The sequence below is a fragment of the Phragmites australis genome, chromosome 16 (genome assembly GCF_958298935.1).
Source record: "Phragmites australis chromosome 16, lpPhrAust1.1, whole genome shotgun sequence".
Lineage (NCBI taxonomy): Eukaryota > Viridiplantae > Streptophyta > Magnoliopsida > Poales > Poaceae > Phragmites > Phragmites australis.
The window spans coordinates 8,498,217-8,521,043 of NC_084936.1; positions in this window are offsets into that span (position 1 = coordinate 8,498,217).

Below are 22,827 nucleotides of genomic sequence, written 5' to 3' on the forward strand. Positions count from 1 at the left end.
GTGGATCGAGGCCAAACCCATGGGAAAAATAACCACAGAAGCGACTAAGAATTAATGATGAGCATAATTACTCGATACGACATTCTGCATCGGATAATTACAGACAACAGTAGCTAGTTCAAAAGCGGAACCTTTACTGTGCTCTGTGAAGAATTTGGCATCAAAACTTGTTTTGCTTCAATAGCTCACCCTCAAAGTAACGGTCAGATTGAGCATGCTAATGGTATAGTCTTACAGGGTATTAAGACTTGAGTCTTTGAAGGTTGAAAGCCTACATGAAACACTGGGTGAAAGAACTTCCCTCGGTACTATGCGCCATTCGCACCTCGACTAATAGGGCCACCAGTGAAACTCCTTTCTTTTTAGTCTACGGAGCAAAAGAAATGCTCTTGACTGAGTTGCAGCTTGGATTGACTCGAGTGGAAAGTTACTCAGAAGAGGGGTAGAGCAGTTGCAAGTGGACCATATCAATCTACTCGAGGAGTATCGTGATCGAGTATCCATATGAGTGGCTAAGTATCAACAAGCATTGCATAGATATCACAACTAGAAAATTTAGCCTAGGAAACTCACTGCTGGCGATCTCGTCCTACACAAGGTGTAGAAGCAGGTTTGGCCCCACAAGTTATTACCAAAGTGTGAAGGGCCCTATATAGTAGTTGAAGTTACTCGACCTGGATCTGTGTGATTACCTACTACAAATGGTGAAGTACTCGAAAACTCATGGAATATCGACCAACTCCGATAGTTTCACACTACACCACGGTACAGTATTAGCATCGGACATCAGTCGGTAAAAATTGAGGACTCTCGATACACAGTTGGTCTGCAAAGCATAGCGACAAGAAGTCGGTTGAAAATCCAATTTTCGTCAACAAATAATCAGTCGGTATTTGTTAGATGTTTAGCATCAATCTATCTATTGGAAATTCTTTAGATGTTCGATGGCTAATAGGTTGGTGAAAATTGAGGCTCGAACTGTGAGTCGCTGATCCTAACCCACGCACAAATGAAAATTAGGCACGCAGCAAAACTTGGAAATGCGCCTAACACATAGACTTAGTGCACTCCCAAAATTCCCCATTATACAACCCCTGTCCTCGTGTCGCTCCCTCCCAAAATCCCAAGTTGCTCCCAAATACCTAGCGCGCCCCTGACCAATTGGCAAGCCCACAGTGCTCGCACATCTCCCCAACTGGCTAGCAGCCCACCGCCGCCTCACCAGCTCCCCGACCAAGACACCGATGTTGCTTCCCATCTCGCACACCACTGTCCAACATGACCACCTCTCTGCTAGCCCCAACCACAACCTACTCCACCACTAGCCTTCCCTACCACGGCCCTCTTGATGTTGTTCCTCCCAAGTATGGCCTCCCTCCACCGCCGATTCTCCTCGCTATAGACCCTTCATCACAGCACTGTCTGCACCTCGTCCCCCCGCAGATTTGGTCATTCCATCCGGTGACTACTGCAACTCGTGCTGGCTTGAGGAATGCCAGTGTGCCCTCGACCACTTCCACAACACAACCTCCGCTCAGATCTAGTCCTCCAGTCCGGTAACGACTACAATAGATGGTGTCCTCCACTACTTTTTAGATTTTTTGTTCAAAAATATTTGATTTTGGAGTTGAAGTTAGCTAGGTAGGGGAAGGATGGTTGCGGCTGAGATCTTGCTTGCTATTTTTTTGGGTGTTGTTGCAGTTGTTTATCTGGCAAATTATATAGGATTTTTTTTGCTGTTTATTAGATGTAAATTCAATATGACTTGCTAGAAATATTAGTGTGCCTTGTTACTGATTTTGGAGTATATGTGGCTCAACAGTTTTCTCTTTCTAGTAATAGAGAGAATTTTCCTACTTCAAGAGATATTGCATTATATCTATATCTGAATGCTAGAGGATCAAAACATTTTATTTTATTCTACAGTTGAAACTCTTGATGAAGCTTATCTCACATTGATTTGGTAGAAGAAGAAAGAGAAGTTTGTGACTCATGTATAAAGTCAAATCTGTTACTTATAGATCACACCCTTCTTGTAAATAGTCATATATGTTCCTAGAATTGAAGTAGTTTTGAGTACTGCACTACTGCTTCATGGTTCATGCTGCTCTGCTTACCAAATGCCAATGTATGTTATTCGGTATTTTAGTTTTGCCACTAGTTTGAGTAGAGCTTCATGTTGCCATCCATGGAAATGTATATATTTCTGTATTTTTTTTAACTAAATATGCTGTTGTTAGCCTACTGCCTTGAGCCAGTGCATCTAAGTCATTTTGGCTACTGAATATGCATCTATTAGTCAGCTACAAATTTGACTTGCAAATATATTTTTCTAAATATGGAGGGTACTGTTAGCTTATAATTTGGTAGATTTTGAAACCGATCAAGGATATTGCCTGATACAATTGTAGTTAACTTTGATCAGTTATATAATAGTATATTAGTAGCAGTCAACTAGCAGCACTACTTAGTACTTGGAATAATGAACAACTGATGGCCAATATATGCTTATAGCAACAGTAACACAAGCTAATCAATAGATGTCCATGAGAGAAATGTTGTATCGGAGTGGTATTTTGCTCCACTGTAAACCAGCATATTACAGGTCATGTTATCATTCTCTTTTGCTTATTAATGCAGGTTTGTGTGATTTTTGCTGGTAACTATAGAAAAAGATGGTGCACAAGGTGCAGCCGTAGGCATGGTGACAACCACACAAGGCCATCTCCATGGTTCAACAGTACTCTTTCAGGTAATTTTGCTTATTTATCAAGAAGATTTCATTTTGGTAATTTTTACTACAAAAGAGCTTTCTTTATCTCTGTATGTACAATCCTTGGTTGCTTAGTATGATCAAATAGACTATATGACTAGCTTTCTATTAGCACGTGCAACTGATTCAGTGGTAAAAATTTTCAGGTAGTGTTTGGTGGTGCTAACTAGCAGTTTTGAGCTCTACATGACAATCTACCGATGAATGCTTGTTTTGTGGCTTTTGGACTATGAGCTTTAGATGTGAAATGGGAGCTTTTGTTTAACAATGCTATCATTTGGTATTTTGAGCATTCAAGTATGTAAGTTGGATCATTGAAGTTGATTAATAGTTATATGTGGTACTGTGGAACATGGACTGTGTCCTTTCGGTTGAAAATGTATGTGATTCTTGTGGTGACTGAATGCATGGCTTATGGACTTCTTATTTGAATGTAGTAGTGTAAACTGGGAGCATTTGGTGAAAATGTACATGAGATTCTTATGGTGACTAAAAATTGCAAACTAATTTGATTGTTGTAACATGTACAATACTAATTACTGACAAATGTGCTATCTGTACATAGTTTGATCTTTTTAAAATGTTTGAATTCTTGGCTTCGCACCATCTATCGCTAATAATATTATGTTCATCGAACCATTGATCGGTAAAAGAACAATCAGTTGGCAAAAGCATGTTGGTCAGCAAAGTTGTCGGTCGGTGTTTCTTCCATCATTCCATCAAACTGTCGATTGGCAAAAAAGTGTTGGTTGGAAATACTTTTGTCAACTGGGCTTTAAGCGATGGAAATATCGGTTGTCAATAATTTTTAACGACCGAGGTTGTATCACCGATGAGGTTTTTACCGACATATTTGGGGTCGGTGATTTGGTGTCATCGTGTAGTGTCATTCATAGATAAGGTAACTTGAAGGTTACATTCAGTTAGATTACTTGTTCATTACATACTTTTTCTACTCCCAACATGTGTGGATAGTGAAAAGTTGAAAAAAAAAAGGATTCGCCTAGCTCTTGCACACAGCGAAGGTCCTACTTGCCCTCGAATGAGTCAAGGAACCTCTTCTGATCCTCCTTGGGGCAGCAGCTGATCACCTCGGGAACCGGCTGCCGACTATAATAAGGGCCTGGGAGAGTGGCCTAGGCAAAGACCCTTCCTGCATTGGAACTGTTTACCGACATCGACGATGCTGAGGGAGATGACGACCGTGCTCTCTTCACCACCGAAGGATTGGGGGCTCCATCGCCGAAGACCTCGTCGACGACCTAGTCGATGATCTCGTCGAGATCACCACTATCTTCATCTCCCTCTTGCACAACCCATGTTGCCGGCTCCCGTGCCGCTCGCTCTGCGGCATTGGTGTCGAGGAAGCACCGGAGGTGCCGAGTGAAGGGTCGACGACCTCCAACGGACACTCTATTCCCTCTTCTCTGAGGCCTCTCACTAGATTCCTCCTCATCGGAGGAAATGATGATGACTCCCGGTGGGACCATGGCAAGAGGCCTTAGGGTGAGAGATCCTACTTCTTCGGTTTCTGGACATTGGTCGGGAGATGATGGTGGAGTGGAGGCCATAGTTTCAAGTTCTACGAGTGCTACTGAGTAATGCGTAGGGAAGAATGGAAGGAGATTGGGGTGAAAACGAATGGCTTCAGGTTCCCCCTGTTTATAGTCATGGGAACGGGGCGGACGGAAAAATTTGGAACTGTTAAGATCCAATAATGAGTGTTGAAATTCTGAGGTCATCTTGGATGCGCGACATTCACAGGCTAACACGTCAGGCGGAAACTGATACTTCACCAAGGCAATATGGCACATCCAATCTCCGTGTAGAGGGATGTTGCGTCATTATGGCATATCAAATCAAAAGTTGCGGTGAAAACAAGCATGACCGGGAGTCTACGCTTTCGAGCATGTGGTCAAGAATAATGAAGCGATGCTTACGCTCCACTCTTCACTCAATCCAGTCATCAAGTAGAGAGTCAGGGGCTACATCGCATACTTTCAATGATGCGGCTTTACTCTCCACTCAATCCAATCATCAAGTAGAGAGTCGGGGGCTACATCGTATATTTTTTTATGGTACATATATGTTCTTTCTTACTCTTTGATCAGAAAATCTTCTCCTCGACCAGAGAGTCGGGGGTTACATAGTAATGCCATATTTTTTGTAAATACATTTTTTTTTTGCAAAACTTTACCTACCTATGCATTGGATAGAACCAACAGAGGCATGTGTTGGGTCGATGATGAACAGCTACACCTCATAAGGTATAACGGCATTAGAGATTGTCAGACATCTCACGCCTAACGGTTTACAAGGTTCCGGAGTTCTAGTTGGTCCCATGTGTGTTTTCTATCGAGTTCATATTCGCATGCTGGTTAATATGCAAGTCAGCTAACAGTTTGCAAAAAACCATCATGCTATCTTTTTTCTTAGTTTCATACTAGTTTTTTGTTCCTTATTCTTTCGGCTACTTCGAGTACTTACTCGAGGTCCGATGCTTCTAATAGTATGTCTAGTTGAGCTTTCAGGTATCAATGGATATTCAATCAACAAGTTTCAAGGATGGATATAATATATACTAATCAATATTGCATCTACTTATGCTAACTCTATTTCATCAACAAGAGAATAGTGGCAAAAGCATATTAGACAAGCAAAATAACAGTAGTGTTTACGGACATCCCCAAACCATGGACCGAGATTCCAATGTTTCAAATCAAGGACCATAGAAAATCAGCTAGAAAGACTACGCCCACTTTCATCATCAGGCAACAAAAGCGCTAAGGACTCAACGAAGGCAAGGATCAAAAGCTTGATGCTTTGAATGATGTTTGTTGCCTCCTCTACAGAACACTCGAACCCCTCCATCACCACCGAATTGTCAAATTTGGGGTTATAGCTCTTGAGGAGACCAAGCATTGTCTGGGTGCTAATGGAAGCCAACTGGTTCATGCAGTTGAGGGTCTGGTCCCTCAGCTTCTAAAGCGTTGTGACTGTAGTGTACCGTTCGGTAGCCATGGTGTCTTGATCAGTTTTCACTTTCTTCAAAGTGCTTCTAAGGTCTTCTAGATACTTGTCCTTCTTCTTGGTAACTTTCATTGCCTCATCAAGAACAACACTTTTGTCCTTTGAGTAGGATTCGAGAGCTGGGAAAGCAAACAAAAATAATTATCATCAGTTGCCCGATGTTCAAATCACATACTAGTGATCTGTGGGTAGACTAACCATCAATTCTTTCTTGGCTAGTGGCAAGCAACGCATCCTTTTCTTTCTGGCAGCTGGTGTGGTCGATCTTCAAATACTGAGCTTTGGCCATAGCTACTTGGGCACTTGTAGCCTTAATGAGAGCCTCTATCGCCGCCCAAGGATAGTTAGTTGGGGTTGATGTCAGGGTCTCAGCTTTGTTGGGCTTCAGGTTTGTTTCAAGTGCTTCTGTGGGAAGATTGTCCACTCAAGGAAGCAGAGGCGGCATAACAGTAGAGGCTGAAACCCACTAACTGGCCGATCCGCTTGCAGTCTATTCTCTTCAACATCTCTGGGTGTGACAATCTACAATCAACAGGAAGAGGAAGGGAAAGGAAGGCCGTAAGTCAAAGCAAATATTCAAGTCAAACCTTTTGGCAATTAGAATGCGTGAAAGGATGTTCGACCTCTACCTCTTGATTGTTATTTTCTTCTTCATTACAAGCAGTTGATACTAGTTGTGTCAATGGGATGACCTAGGAGTATGATAAAACTAAGGAAGACATTGCCTGCAAGAAACCTGTCCACAATGACTCATCATCATTCTAGACTTATCTAGCGAATCCTCAGAAGAATGACTAACGTGAGGGGGGACAACTTGATATGAGTTACCTCTCTTATCGAGTCATCAGGTGTGGCGGTCACTCAAGGAGGCGATCGAGGGGGAGCTCCAGTCGTTCCCTATAGAAAGGCCACCCATACAGACCGGGTGTCAGTTAGCATAGGCTCGATAATTAGAATAACAGCTAGACAAGTGATCATTTAAGGACTCGATTTCAGTACTAGTTGGCTTTTTCCCCACATGCGCTTGAGGGGAAGTGGGTCGGATGGTGAGGATGATCTCTTGGATCAAGGAGACTCTTTGTCCTCTTGATCAGTCAACGTTTTCCCCATGTCCCTAGCACCAAAGGAGGAGGTATCCTCAAGAAAAAGGATATTATTCATGGTGATGTTGTCCTCTTGGTGGAAGGTTGAAACCTAGAATAAAATAGATGAATTAGGTAATATAGGTAATAATCAGTACTACTTTCTTAATCCAAGCAAATTCTCACCGGTGGTCGAGGATTCATGAGGGAGTAGAGCGAAACAGAGCTTGGTTGTGCCTCTTCAGCAAATAATTTGCTCAATCGAGCAGCAGTGTCCTGCAGGGACAAAGCTAAAGAAAGAAGGAGTCACTAAAAAGAGTTCAACTACAACTACAGAAGCAGTAAAATGCTAACTAAATCTTACATTCGGCCGCGTCCTGTGAGCTATCATCATCTCCAACATAGACCCAGGCAAAGTGATATTGTGCTTTCAAGGGGATCGACCTTCGACTAATGAAGTCTTCGGCCACATGCCACCCGGTTAAACCACTTTGCCTAAGTTTGCCAATCTTCTTGACGTAGTGTGCAGTGTGGTCGGACTCACAGTGCTTCTTTGATCACGACGGATTTGGGCAGGGATGAATGCCTTTATAAACTAAGGGAGAGTTGACTGGGTCAGGGTTGGAAATGTAAAACCAATTTTTCTTCCAATCTTTTTACCACGAGAAGGTTAACGCAACTGGAATATAAGAATTCTTCATCCCATTCCGCAGTTAGAAACCATAGCCTTCGACACATTTGTTTTCAATATTCATTTTCAGATGATAGAAATGGTGATCAAGTTACCAAGGAAGGCTTCACATAGATGGATAAACACGCTAAGCATGGTGATCAAGTTCAGATTCAGATGGTGAAGCTCGATTTGGTAGCAGTTAAGTATGGTGAGAATAAACTTGGAAGGGGGAACATTGAAACCACAGCGGAAAAATGACTCAAATATCACAATCTCATGATCAAATTGGCAGGATGGGAATTCCTCACCCAATGTTGGCCTCCAGTTGGCCAGCTCGCGAGGAGGAATGATTTCTTCGCCTTCAAGTTCTTCGAGCTTTGACTCTTGCATCATCAAGATTGTCGAGACATCGGTTAGGAGCTTCATCTCATCCAGTTTCTTGGGAGAAGCGTCGACAACCTTCAAATCGGAGTCCTTCTCAGGTGAGGAAGGAGAGGTGACGTTCGCAGAAGGGCTAGAGGCCATGGAGAGAGATTTCTGTGTGGCGGTGTGTGCTTGGGTCAAGAAAGGTGAAGGCTTGTGTGAGAAGATTTATGGCAAGAGGATGAAAAATGGCTATAGTCCAGGTTCGTACGGATAAATAGTCACAATTTAATGTCTCTTTAGTAACCACTCTCGTTACTGTGGAACCTCATTCGACATGAAAGGCGGGGTGATAGCATTGTGTGAATCTTTGCACGTCTATCTGAGTGCATTAAATGTGTCTATACCCAATAGTTCGAATTTTAGAGATTTTTTTTACTCTAATCAAAGTAGAGTGTTGATAAGTCGAATTTTTAAGCCTTTCTTGAGACTCGAGGTGCGGACAATGGTAGGGTGCTCGACCTAATTGCGTTTCCACTCGATACTTAGATCATGATTTTACTTGCTCAATTCTTTCAACTACAAGCATGATCCACCTTTACTCAACCAAGCTTACACTAGGTGGTACTCGAGTGAGCGCTAGTGGAAGCCCTCCTTGCTGAGTAGAGTCAGGGAGCTACTGTCCAATATCTAACTATAGGGTATATATGCATAAGGAGTACACCGTATATTGATAGGGTACATAGTACACATGTTTAACAACTCCGGATATTGCAAACCCGAATCTACAGGACCTGGTATACTCAGGGATTTTAAAAACTAGGAAGGTCTCGATCGGGTTAACCGACTCGAGTACGACTAGTATCCAGATTGGATCCGATTACCTTGTCTTGACCGATAAGATAAAGGACCCTATCAACTACGGCTGGACCCAGGGTAGCGCCAGGACCCCTATATAAGGCGGGAACCCCGACCCCTAGGAAGAGAGATGCATACGTAACTCAACGCAAATAGCACCAAGACCCTGGCAAATGGAGAGACTCGGTGACTTCAGCCCTAGATTAGTCTAGATCCAATCCCCTCCATTGTAATAGGTCTAGCCACATTGCTTGTACTTGAGATTATCAATATACAACAACATCCATACATGACGTAGGGTATTTCTCTAACCAGAGGCTCGAATTTGTCTACATCGTTTGTCTTGTTTCTTACTCGATTCCTAATCTAAAGGTACCCCTGTTCAATTACAGATATATTATTGAGATCTAATCTTTGATAGGTTGAGATCGTGAAATAAGATGGCATGTGTAGCCCTCTGAGTAAGCTTTTCTTAGAGTCTGAGATCACAAAAATCAGACATCGAGTTCAAAAGTTATCTTTGTTTTTTAGAGTGTCAGCTGTGTTGATAGGAAGTTTCGATGTGTCAGAAGTTCCGATCCAAGTTCTGATGGGTAAATCGGAAGTTTCGATGGGTAGATCGGATGTTCTGACATGTTGGAACCTCCAATTTTCAGAAACATGGGGTTCTCGGATCTGGGTGGACTTTGGATCAGAAGTTCCGATCCATACATCAGAAGTTCTGATGTGTGCTTTTTAGCAGGTCTAGGTGTGCTCTATGTCTCAGATTTGACCGTTGGGATTTATGGGATCAGAAGTTTTGATCTGTGCAGTTTGTGTCCAATGGATAGTTTTTCAGAATGGGGTATAAATACCCCTTGGACTCCTTGTGTGGGGCTGGTTGCTTAGCTACCTTTGTGGCGGTTATGAGATGTGTTAGAACTTGATGTTCCACCTTTGGGTGCTCCCCCTCCCCCTTCCCTATCAAGAATTTGTGAGAATCAAGCTTTTGTGACTTAGTGAGGATAGAGTGAGGTGTGTGGAGCTTGCATTTCTCGCACGTGTTGCATTAGTTGTGTGTGTTTGAGCACTCGACGTTGATGTTGCACGAGTTTGAGAGTTCTGTTACTCTTGGAGACCACTGTCTCCTAGATGGCTTGATGGTGCATTGCTGGTGACCTCCTCAAGAGAAGATTGTGAGGAGGCTGGGAAATGGTTGTGGAACTAACACTCTCCAGAGTGGATGAATAGTTGACCATAGTGGAGACAAGTAGTGCATTGTGTAACCTTAGAGGAAAAGGGTTGAGAAAGACCCAGCTCAAGTGCTACCTAACTTCCTCAACGGAGACGTAGGGTATCCACAGGTACCCAAACTTCAGTAACAAATATTGTGCCTTCATGTCTCTTTATATTTGTGTTTAATTGTTATATGCTTGCTTGTAATTCATTCTATCTCTTTTGCATATCTTGTATAGAATTGAATTGCTATTTGGTCTTTATTTTTGTGGATCAATTCTTTTACTAGTTTGATTATCTTGCTTAGAATTGATTTGCTTTTCCATCACCCTAGGATTGCAAACCATCACACTTGTTTAGGGTGTTAGAGCACTAGTTGGACCTAGCATATTTAGGTTCTGCAAAACATCCGAAGTTCTGATTCAATGTATCGAAAGTTTTGATCAAGGGGATCAGAAGTTCTGATTTGGATTGGAAGTTTCGGTTTAGTTTGTTTCTATTACATTTAGACGAAGTTTTTAATAACGCCTATTCACCCCCTCTTGGTGACATATCTGTCCTTTCAATATCCTCACTCTGGTCAGAGGAGCTATCTCGTGGAAAAGCTCTAAACAGACACTTGCAACATCATCAATGATGAAAACTGAGTTTATAGCATGTTATGAGGCTACCGGACAGGCTATATGGCTAAAGAACTTTATACCTGAATTAACAGTGGTAGACAACATTTTAAAACCACTTACTCGGTTTTTTTGAGTCGACTGGTACTACCAAATGCATCAATATTAAGTATTATGTTGTGAAAGATAGAATCCATAATCAAACCATCAATATCAAGCATATAAGGAATGAGTCAATGCTTGCGACACTACTCACTAAAGGCTTGTCACCCTATAATTTTTGTGATTATGTTGCCGGCATGGAGTTATTGGAAAGCCTATGATTTTGGATAAGAGGACCATAAAGCAATCCAACTCCCATTAAGCATAATGAATATCCATTTCAAGATGGGGTAGCATGCTATGGGTTATTGGATTCCAGTGGCATTTCTTTAGCCTATGTAACGCTTTGCCTTTGTGTGCCATTATTAAGAGTGGACTTATGATGTTAACCTTACGATCAAGGGGGAGAATGTTGGATTTGATCTCGACTACATGATGATTACCCTAACAGAACCAAGAGAAGCGGGGGAGCCTGTTCCTCACATATGTGCCCTAATCGGAGGCGCAACCAACATGTTGGTTGCGATCCCACCCCGTGCAGCACCATATAAATAGACAAAGGGGGGGGGGGGGGTCCAGTGGATGACTATCAACTCACGCAAGCCTAAGCCACCTCTCCTCATATCTAAAACCCTAAGACAAATCCTTGATGGTGTTGTTAGCAGGGTGAAGACTGCCGCCTTCGCTTCATCCATGATGACCCTGCAAGGTACATCAAGCCAGCGGCTTCTCCCTCATGCGAGCATCCACTACATCCACTACGGCCGCATCACGTCGCTGACTGAGCCACATCTCCACCTAACCCGAGACTTCATCCTCGCATTTTATGGCATCACCAAACTCAGGTGTGTCACGCTTCCGCACTAATGTTTTAGTGGTGTTCAATTACTAGAGCTGGTGTTCATGATGATTGGATTAAAGATTAAACCTAACAGACACTAGCATGTAGTCCAAGATGTGGAGCTACCATTGTAGTGTATGTGCCTCTGCCTATGCATATGCTTGTGCCTTTGCCTGTGCGATAGGATTGAGATGGAAAGAGGTAGCTCCACATATATTGATAGGTTTTTGTCCCATCCTTGTCAACTGATGTTTTTTCTGTGGCACCAACTTTATAATGTACCTCTTTTTTCATTCAATCAAAATATAGCATATGTGTTGTCATTTAATAAGATAGTCTCACAAAACTCATACTTGTAAACGGGAAATTATTGTTGGTTCTAACTTAAGGAGGAGACAAGAAAATAGGGTAAACAAAGAACATGAGAATTGGTACTAGTATTTCATTCATCTCTCATTTTGTATTCTTACAACCAGTTACGTGACTTATTTGGTGTTACGGAGCATGAACCTAAGACGAACACGCAGTTATTTAAGGCATACCTTAAGTGAACCTCGATTTCTAACACTCCAACAATTTTACTATCTCAGGCAAGTTCCAACCCTTGCTCATCTTGATGAGATATCTTGCGCAAGTTATTGAAAACCTTTACTAGTACAAATAATAACATTCATGATCAAACTCTAGCTTGAACTTGAACATGCAGAGTACTAGTGAGATAGTGTGTCCCTTGCTTTCCTTGAATGTCTCACTAGTAGCTCCTTGTGTGTGTTCATTAATCAACCCCTTGTTGATCATTTGGTGCTATAATTGTGCATTTAACCATAGACCTGATTATGTCGGGCTATCGCCTTATCGGCACGTCTCCAGAGAGCTAATATCCACAGTGGGGTTCCATGTGGCTACTATAATGTCAAGATGATCTGGTCACTATATTTATGGGACCTGGTAGGTGGCACCTAACAGCTTGTCATTGGTGGATGAGAGGACATAGTGATCCCACCTACCTTGAATATGGTTTCAACAATTTCAGCACTACATGCATTAGCTGGTTGGTTGAAAAAGGTCATGTTGGCTTTGATTATGTCAACTGCATCTTGAAATGTGAGACATAGAGGTCATTTGCAGTTATGTGGGTCTGATAATGCACCTCTGGCTAGAGTCTTAAGGCTGATGTCACTTCTTGTTTTTGGGCTAAAATTGAAAACTATACTTGCAATAGGAAAGGGGACCATAATGGTTCTTCCGTATGGTGATTCACCAAGTAGAGTTTGAATCTAAAACTTGACCTTTCTAATCACACTCTTGCAAAATGCATGTGTTATCCCTTGGATAACTCTTGATAAATCAGTAGAGACACTGAGATCCTTGTCATGTTGTGTGACTCACTATTATGGAACTTCTTGAGTACATTCATACTCATACTTGCTATTCTCCTTGTTACATAGAGGCTTAGGACTTAGACCTCAATGCCACTCCACCTAAAGACGGGAATGAAGGATACATCAAGGCGAAGGTCGGAGACCAAGGTGGAGGAGCTCAATACGAGACTTAGGTAATGGAGACTCAGGTCATGGACAAAATGAAGATTAAGGTGTAGGCTAGGCCAAGATGGGAACTTTGACCCTCCCTTGAGCCGTGGAACTTGTGTCTCCTAGAACCATGTTATATGAACTTAATGGTACTTCATCTATGAAGAGACCAGAAGTGTTGGTGACTTTCATCTACAGACCCACTGCATTGCTTCTGCTATGCTATTATGATATCGTGGACATGATGTTCTATCTCAGAAGTGAAATGTCAAGTCACCACAAGTACTACCTTATATTACTTGATAAGCATGGAAACATGAATGAACTTGAATAAGAAATTCATAGACATAGTGACTGCATACTTGTATAGGTTATTAGATTCTAAAATTTTAATGAAGATTCCAAAGGGACTCAAGGTCTCAAATATGAGCAATGACATATATTGCAACACATATAGCATCAAGTTGCAAAGGTCGCAATACGGACTCAAACAATAGGGACGTATGTGGTACAATCTATTGAGTCAATTCCTTCAAGAGAAGCAATATGTCAACAATTTTGTATGCCCTTGTGTGTTCATAAAGAAATACACAGATGAATTTTGCATCATATTGGTATACGTCGATGACCTGAATATAATTGATACTAAAATAACATCATTGAAGCTAGCTCATATCTAAAGATGGAGCTTGAGATGAAATATTTGGGTGAAACCAAATATTGTCTCATATTACAAATAGAGAATCCGCCAAAGGACATATTCTTACATCAAACCACCTACACCTAGAAAGTTTTGGAGAATTTCTACTTCACAAAGCTCATCCGACTAGTACACCCATGACTATTAGGTCACTACAAGTAGATAAATATTTATTCCAACCTATACATGAGAATGAGGATGTATTAGGGCTTGAAACTCCATACTTGAGTGCTATTGGGGAACTCTTGTACCTTGCCAACAACACCATGCCTTATATTGCATTTCCAATAAGTTGTTTGGCAAGGTATAGCTCTGAGCCCACTAAGAAACATTGGAACAGAGTAGACAGGGTTCTAATATACCTTAACGGGATAACTGATCTTGGTCTCTTTTATCCTAGGGGACAACATAAAATGTTATTGGGTTACTCAGATGCTAGTTATATGTCTGGTTCCCATAATGCAAGATCACAGACTCAATATGTGTTTCTCAGCAGCAGGACAACTATCTCATTGAAAGTTGTTAAGAAAATACTTCTTGCCACATCAACAAATCATTATGAGATCGTAGCGCTCTATGAGACTACGAAGTAGTGTGTTTGGCTGAGAAGACTAATACATCATATCTTATAATTCAGTGGTGTAGAGGTAAATCCTCAACTATCCTCTATAGGGATAACTCTGCTTGTATTGCACAAATGAAGAACAACTATGTCAAAAGCAACAACAGCAGGAAGGAAAGAAAATAGAAATAGAACGAATTAAATTATGTGAAAACCTGGTTCATCTATTCACTAAGTCTTTACCTCCGCCTCTCTTTGAGAATCATGTACGAGGTATAGGCGTGAGGAAGCTTCGAGGGTTGCTTGCCTCAAGAGGATAATCCTGATCTTCATCATCTAGCTCATCCACAGGATGAATTCGAGTATTGCACTCCTTTTTTCTTGGATGAGTTTTGTCCCACTGAGTTTTCACAATGTGATGTTTTTAATGAGGTAATATGTGCAATGTCAAGACATGCGAGCTATACACTCTTTTCTTCTTGTTGTTTTTTCATTGGGTTTTCGAAAGAAGTTTTTTAGGCTTGAGCATGGCATTGACAAGTGTCTACGAGGGTGTGATGATATGAGGAGGTTCCCCGTATCGATAGACACTTGCCTAAATGTGTCCTAGTAGAATATGAAACAATAGTCCTAGTACAGTTATATTTTTTGGCTTACTTGGTTCTCAACAAGGAACTCTCCCAAAACCCCTATATAAAAGAGGCAAAGGGGCACCCATAGTACACCCAGCAACATCATTGATCGATAAAGTTGAGATTCTCTGGATTACAACTTGTGCATCATGTGCTTTTCTTTTATTGTTCTTTGTTTAATCACAACACAATTACTCCTTCGGTCATAAATATATGTCGTTTTGAAAAGTGTAATGTCAAACTTTTAAAACTTTGACTAACAATAGCTTTTAAAATATTTATTTTGAAAACCTTAAAATTATGTGTAGATTTATCTTTTAAAAAATCTTTCGTAATATCATAAATTCATTGGATTTTATAAATATATTTTAATAGAAAATAAAGATCAAAGCTACGTATCGGAGATCATATCTTATCTAAAAATAATATGTATTTATGATCAGAGGGGGTAAAAATTATGATATGCCCCCTCCCTCCAACCTGGTTTTTAACTAATTAATGGTCAACCACTACTTCGCTATATATATATGTCATTTTCCTTTTTTGGCACTCGGGTTGTCCCATGTCGGCTTTTACATTAGCCCGCTCCACTCCGGTTATTTTTCCCCGTCCGTTTGGCCAGGACGCGTTGATGTTTTCCAAGCTACCAACTAGTAGGCTAGCAACTGGTAGTATTGTCTACTGTTTCAGCCTTCAAGGCATCTTCACAGCTTCACAGATCAAATTGGCCTCACTTCACTGTTTCAGTTTGATGGACAAGAAAATCATGTAGAGTGGCTGTGATCTTCTAGCTGGAGTAGTTTTGATATGTCACCTGGCTGCATTAGCATCCATAGCAGGCACAAAATAGGGGCATGTGGTCTTTTGCTTCTGCTATGTACATAATTTTGGGTTACCCACCAGCACCAAAAGCAAGCAGGATTGTTAGATATCTGTTGACACAGATTTTATGAGGAGAAATATGTCGAATTTCTAGCAATTGATCTGCGTGGAGATTAGTGCTTATCAGTAGGAGGTCATCTTCTCCAGCGAGGTTAGGGATTAAGGTTAGGTTAGGATTTTGGGTGGGCATCTCCCGGGCTTAAAGGGAAAGCTTGAGGAAGCCGGTCAGCCCGTCAATGGCAGCGGGGGCTCAAGGACTGCCGGTTCGGCGAGGTTGGCAGCTAGGGCAACGTTCATCGGAGGGGTTAGCGAGAAAGTGGGTGGTGGCAAGAGCCACTAGATTTGAGGGAGAAGGTGGAAAAGAGGTGGTGACATCAGGGGAAGGGCGATGACAGAGGGGAAAGGCCGATGGGTGGCGGCGCGTGGGATGAGGAAAGGGAGGGAGGCGGTGCTGTAAAGAGTCAAAGAATGGATCGGAACTTGACGGTGCAATATGCTAGGGAAAGAAGGGTGTTGGGAGAATAGTACCATGTGGGCCCCAGTTAGTTGACTTCGGCCACATCAGTCAATCCATATGGCAAAGTAGCGAGGTTAATATCAAGACAGAGATGTTTTCCTTTATGTTATGCAAGAGTTAAGCCTGAGAAGGTATAGCAAAGCCCAAGGGTGAAGCCCGGAGGCGAGGACTAAAGGACGAAGGGACGCGACAAGGCCCAAAAAACGAAGGATACGACAAAGCCTTGAGGCCAAAGGGAGGTAGCGCATGGACCTTCAGTGGTAAAGCGAAGAATCATTTGGGAAGGAGCCAACGAGTCAGCCAAAACCCGACCAGAAGATAGCCGAAGGGAGACCACTAGTAGCCCCAACAAAGGGCTCGATGTGGGCCCCTTCAAGACATGTGTCAGGATCAGGTTGCACAGGACACCATAGGTGGGAAATGACTATAATACCCCAAGAATATTACAGGATATTCCTTAGTGTTAAAAGGAATATTCCTATGTATAAGGGGTACAAACATAATGATGATGAGAGTGGTTGAGGTATGTCTATAAGTACCCCCAAATTACCGGATGTAACAAGGAGATGAACAGTTATTACATTACGATTATGAATATTATTCACTGTGTTGTGATTACGATCCCAATATTTGGCGCCGTCCGTGGGGATCGAACCCACGACCACATGGTGATCTCATGCCACCGAAGACTAGGAAATAAAAAGCATAAGGATTTGCATATGCCGAGGGAGGCTCGGGGGCACCATCGTAGCAAGGAGGAGCCATGGTGACAAAGGGAGTCGGGGCTTCGGTCGAGGCCCATAGGATCGAGATACCCGTGGTCGGCATGGCTATCGAAGGTGGAACCAGGGATCTAGGGCAATCGCTCAAGGCACCTAGGAGGGTCAGACAGTTGCGTCGAATGTCCCGGAGCATCACCAGATTCCTCCACATGCCCTAAGGGACCATGGAGTAGGAACTCATAAAAGCAATGCCACGCAGTACAAGAATCAGGTGGAGGAGGCCAACAAGCAAATCCAAGAGCTACGTGAGGAACTCAGGTACCTCTGTCAGTCCATCTCCTCCCAGCGGGGGCCTTCAGGGAGACTCATCGATAGCAAGGACCTAGAGCTAACTCATCACCGAGGGTCAGAGGAATCTCATTGGCTACGGACGATAGATCAAGCTTCTCATTGTCCGTGAGATTGCACATGCGGTTGTGGCCCCTGGGAATCAAGATGCCTTGGCTGCACTTGTACAATGGTGAGACTGATCCGAAGGAGTTCATGATGAGATTTAAGGCCAGGATAGAGTCTGCATGGGTGGGCAGGTGGACGAGGCCACTATGGCTATGGTTTTTATCCTAGCCATTAATGGAATTGTGCTCTCGTGGTACACCTCTCTCCTGATGAGGATGATATTCTCTTGGGAGCATCTTCGGGAGGCGCTTTTCTCGCACTTCCATGGCAACTGTACAACCCCGATTACCGTTGGAGATCTGTTTGCAGTAAAATAGAAGGAGGGTGAGAGCTTAAAGGAATTCACCTGGCATTTTGTACGAGTGAAGTGACAGGTGAAGGGCCTCAATGATGACATAGTGATAAAAGTCATGTGACAAAGCCTCCGGCCAGAGGCCCTAGCCTCACACCTGGTGTGAAAGCCAGTCAAGGACATGGATGAGTTTTTCACCAAGATGGAAGAGTATTCGAGGGTCGAAGAGGATGAGATTTGGAGGCATGCCGATAGGCTAGCCTCCACAACCCAAAACTATAGGACAGACGAGGAGAAAGCATCTTGTGGGAAGGAGAAGGAAGAGCATCTGAGGGAAACCCACCGGTCTTCAGACAAGCACAAGGCCCATCACCATCATTTTCACCGGCCAAGGGGCCATAAGCGAGGGGTGCTCAACATCGAGGAGAGCCATGATAGAAGTAGGCAAAGAGGCAGGGGCTCGATGAGGGGTCGGGACCATGGATCCAGGTGGCCTTGACTGCTGTACTACGTGGTACATGGTGAAGGCGCGGGTCACATGACCAAGTTGTGTCCTCATCTAATGGCCCTAAAGGAAGGGCTAAACTGGTAGTCCTCCAGACCTCTAGGCTCAAGGTCCTCACATGATCATCGATCAATGCATCACATGGAGATGCGAAGTGCGCCTGGCTTTGGATCAACCCCTATGTACTCACGTCCACCCTACTACCCCATATCATGGACTGGTGCCCCTTCCTCGCATCACTTGCAGACGCCTGAATTGTCATCGCCACCGCCCAGGATGGCTATCGAAGCCCCTCCTAATGGGACGAGGTCCGTCCATAATGTGGAAGGGGCTAGAAGCGTGATATTGGCTATCTTTGGGGGTGCCAACTATTGATTCCGAGTCCAAGAGGTTGCAAAGGGAGTATGTGCACATGGTCAACGATGTGGGAACAAGTTCCCCAACAATCAAGTCTCGATGGTTGCACCAGTCAATTACCTTCTCTCTGTAAGATCGTCAAGCTCATGATTATCCTCATACGGATGCCTTCATCATTTCCGTGGACATATCTAGATCTGAGATACATAGAGTACTGATCGACGGAGGGAGTTCTATTGATCTTTTATTTGCAGAAGCCTTCATCTAGATGGGGATTCCTAGGAGCCACATGCAGCTGGCTGGAACCCCGTTGCAAGGTTTTGGGGGGATGTCCATTGAAGCTCTTGGAAGGATCTCACTCCCAATGTCCTTTGGCGAGGGGAGAGGAGTGCGGATAGATGATATCCTATTTGATGTGGTGGATGTACCTTACCAGCATAATGCCATCTTCGGGCGAGGGATGTTGTCTAAATTTGACGCAGTAGTGCATCACGGTTATTTATGCATGAAGATGCCCAGCCTGGAGGGTGTCATATCTGTCTGGGGGGATCAAAGTACAGTCTGCATGATAGAGCATGGCTATGCTCTGGGTTAGCAAAAGGTGCAGATGTTGTTCGAAGTGAACACAAAGGAGCAGGAGAGCACACTACTAAGGGTCAAGCCCGAAGGCGACATCAAGCGGATCCCATTGCGCCCAGAGGACAAACTTAAGTGCGTGCAGGTAGGTGCAAAGTTGCCACACGAATAAGAAATGAAGCTGCTAGCCACACTTTGGGCTAACGATGACATATTTGCATGGTCACCCCGGCACCTTCCAGGAGTGCCAAGAGAACTAATACAGGACCACCTGAATGTGATCTCGGAAGTAAAACTGAGGAAGCAGAAGCTTCGGAAGATGTCTGCTGATCGCCAGGAGTCTACGAAGGAGGAGGTCAAGAAACTTCTTGAAGTAGGGGTGGTTTACGAGCTCATGAACCCAGAATGGCTAGAGAACCCCATATTGGTGAAGAAGCACAATGGCAAGTTTTGTGCTGAAGTATACTGAGGGGGGAGAACCAAGAGGCATATGCCCTCACAAAGGCCGCAACTCAAAGCACCCCATTGCCATCTGAAGTCTTCTCTGAAGTCCTCGAGACCCCAACGGTAGGAAAGGATGAAATACCAGCTGGTATCACCATGATAGAAGAACAAGATTAGCGGGAGCCCCTATTGGCATAGCTGCAAGGGTAGGTGTTACCTGAAGACGATGCGGCAGCAAGGAGGATCTCCTGCCGAGCACAAAACTATCAGATCATTGACAAAGTACTCTAAAAGGGGGGAGTTTGTGCACCCTTACTTCGACGCGTGCCGAAGGCCGAAGGCGTGGAGCTCCTCAAAGAAATACATCATGGATTGTGTGAATCTGACACAGGCTTGAGGGCCCTTGTGAAGAAGGCATTCTGACAAGGCTTCTACTGGCCCACAGTGACTTCAAATGTGGAGGCCCTAGTTAGCTCATGTCTAGGATGTCAGTGGATGGGAAGGCAGTTGCACGTTCAAAAGAATCCTCTCTAGCCCACCTCCACCTTCCAGCTCCCAATGTGGTTGGTAGCACTATGGGGAAATTATATCATCGGTCCTTTTCCTCAAGCACCGGGGGAGCTATGTTATGCAGTGGTGGCAGTGGATTATTTCTCTAAGTGGCCAGAAGCTACTCCACTTGCCCGGATCACAGCGAAGAACATTCAACACTTCTTCTGGCAGAACATTGTGTGCAAAGAACATTCATTGTGCATTCATGCTTCATGTGATAAAGAGAAATAGTCCGAGGACTCACCTATGGCAGACGTCTAAGGACTTGCCATCTCAAAAACCGGATGAGCCTGAGGGCCCCAGAGGGTTGATGCTTAGGGGCTCACCAATAACAAAAGAGGGTAGCAGTCTAAGGGCTCCCCTAGGGCTAATGTCTAAGGACTTGCCCATAATAAATAGGGGGTCATCACCCACTTATGGACTCGACTCCTCTAAAAGCCAACTAAGCCCAAGGGCTCCAGAAGGGCTGATATCTAAGGACTCACCTATGATAAATAGAGGATCATTGCCCACGTATGGGCTCAACAACTCCTAAAAGTCGATCGAGCCCAAGGGCTCCGAAGGGCTGATGTCTAAGGACTCACTCATGATAAATGGAGGGTCGGCGCCCACGTATGGGCTTGACTCCTCCTAAAAGCTGGCTAAGCCCAAGGGCTCCAAAGGGCTGATATCTAAGGACTCGCCTATGATAAACGGAGGGTCATCGCCAACGTATGGGCCTGACTCCTCCTAAAGTTAGCAGAGCCCAATGGCTCCGAACACCTGATGTCTAAGAACTCACACAGTAACAGAGGGTTGTCGCCAAAGTTGCCAAGTCATTGTGAACACATTATTTAATAAGGTAATGTTACAACATCACGAAGAGGCTGGGGGACCGACCAAAGATCCTAAGGATCACCGAAGAACACCTCCCTATATCTATGACTACAAATTAATTGAAAGGCGAAGCCTTGCCTTATCAAATGGAGCCTCCGGGTCCATTTCCCAGTCAGACCAACTCCCAAAGCGAAGGTACTCAGGTGACGAAGCCACAGCAAAAGCATCAGACGTGGTTGGCCTATCTTCCTCAGCAGGCTCCTCCTTCGGTACAATGAGCTCTGCCTTTGAGAAATGCTGAGCCCCCTGGACTTCTGTTGAGCTTCTAAAACTGAATCATCAAAGGTTCTCTAAAACTCCCGAATCTTGATATTACAAGCATCCTTAGTGACCCTTCGCTCACAGTAATAATCTTTGAAGTCCCCGTGGGGATACTGACGTAAAAATTTCCGCATGTCGTGCAAAGCATATAAACACCTTTGTACTCCATCGCCAAAGGCATAGCATCCAACACAGTCCTCTTCATGCCAGGGCCTAACGATAAGGTCTTCTCTCGCCTAAAAATAGGACAAGGGCTGCAGCCAGCGGTACATTTGAAACACTGAAAAAGCAAAGAGAGAGATTAAGAGATATAGCTAACAAAAGTGTGTTCCATTACCAAAGGTTTGCCTTACAAAAAGACTAACAAAGATCCACCCATGTCTTTACAAAATCAGAGCAGAGGCCCTAGCCCACGACCTATCCTAAGACCTAGTAAAGACATTGGAAGAGCCAGGGTCAAAAATTCACACCCGGGCTCTGCCAATGTTGACTTCTCCGCCTTTGCCTCCCTCTGTCGTGTCTCGACCACTCAACCCTTCGGATGCAACTTCTGCTAAGATCGAGGCACTGGTCCCAACATTTCGGGCACTAGCAAAGGCTTCAACCTAGCCACGGGTATACCTGAACTTGTTGAACAAGGTACGAGCGATCGCCTTCACCCCACAGCCTACAACCTTTGCAGCAGTTCCCATGGGGAGCTTGTAACTTGGCGCGTCGAGAGCCTCAAAATGGGAAAAGTTAGTAACCCTCAAAGCAGCCAAAGTGGACTTGATGGATACCCTAGTGTAGAAGTCACCAAAAGTGCACACGCCTGTCTTGAAGTGAGAGGTGACATGACTAGTCCACTCGAGAACACCTCGGATGTTAGCTTCAGTTGAAAGGGGAGGAGTATCAACCAAGCCGAACTTGCAAAACAACTGGGACACCGTAGCATAAGTGGCATGAGCATTCTTCATGAAATCAGCAAGCTCCTTCTCTAGGACCCTCTTCTCCCGCTCGAGGGCTGCTTTTTCCTTCTCGAAGGCAATGGTGGACTCCTCTCAAGCTGCATTCTCACGCTCGAGGGTGATGACGGAGGCAAGAACCTATTCTCGCTCCTTTTTTAGAGCAGCCTCCAAATCAAGCCGCTTCTGCTTTTCCTCTTCAATGGAGGCATCTAAAATGTGGCGTTGCTTCTTTTCCCCTTCGAGGGAATCATCAGAAGCACACCGCCATTTCTTCTCTTCCTAAAGGACACCATCTAATGTAAGTCGCAGCTTGTGCTCTTCCCCGAGGCTGGCCTGGAGGTCCTTAACCTCCTCCTGAGCATGAAAACGCTTGGACATGGCCTCTCAAGTTAGGTCCTGATGTGGGCGATAACTGTCTGAGCATCCCATGCCAAAACCAACCCGTTTTACAAAATAG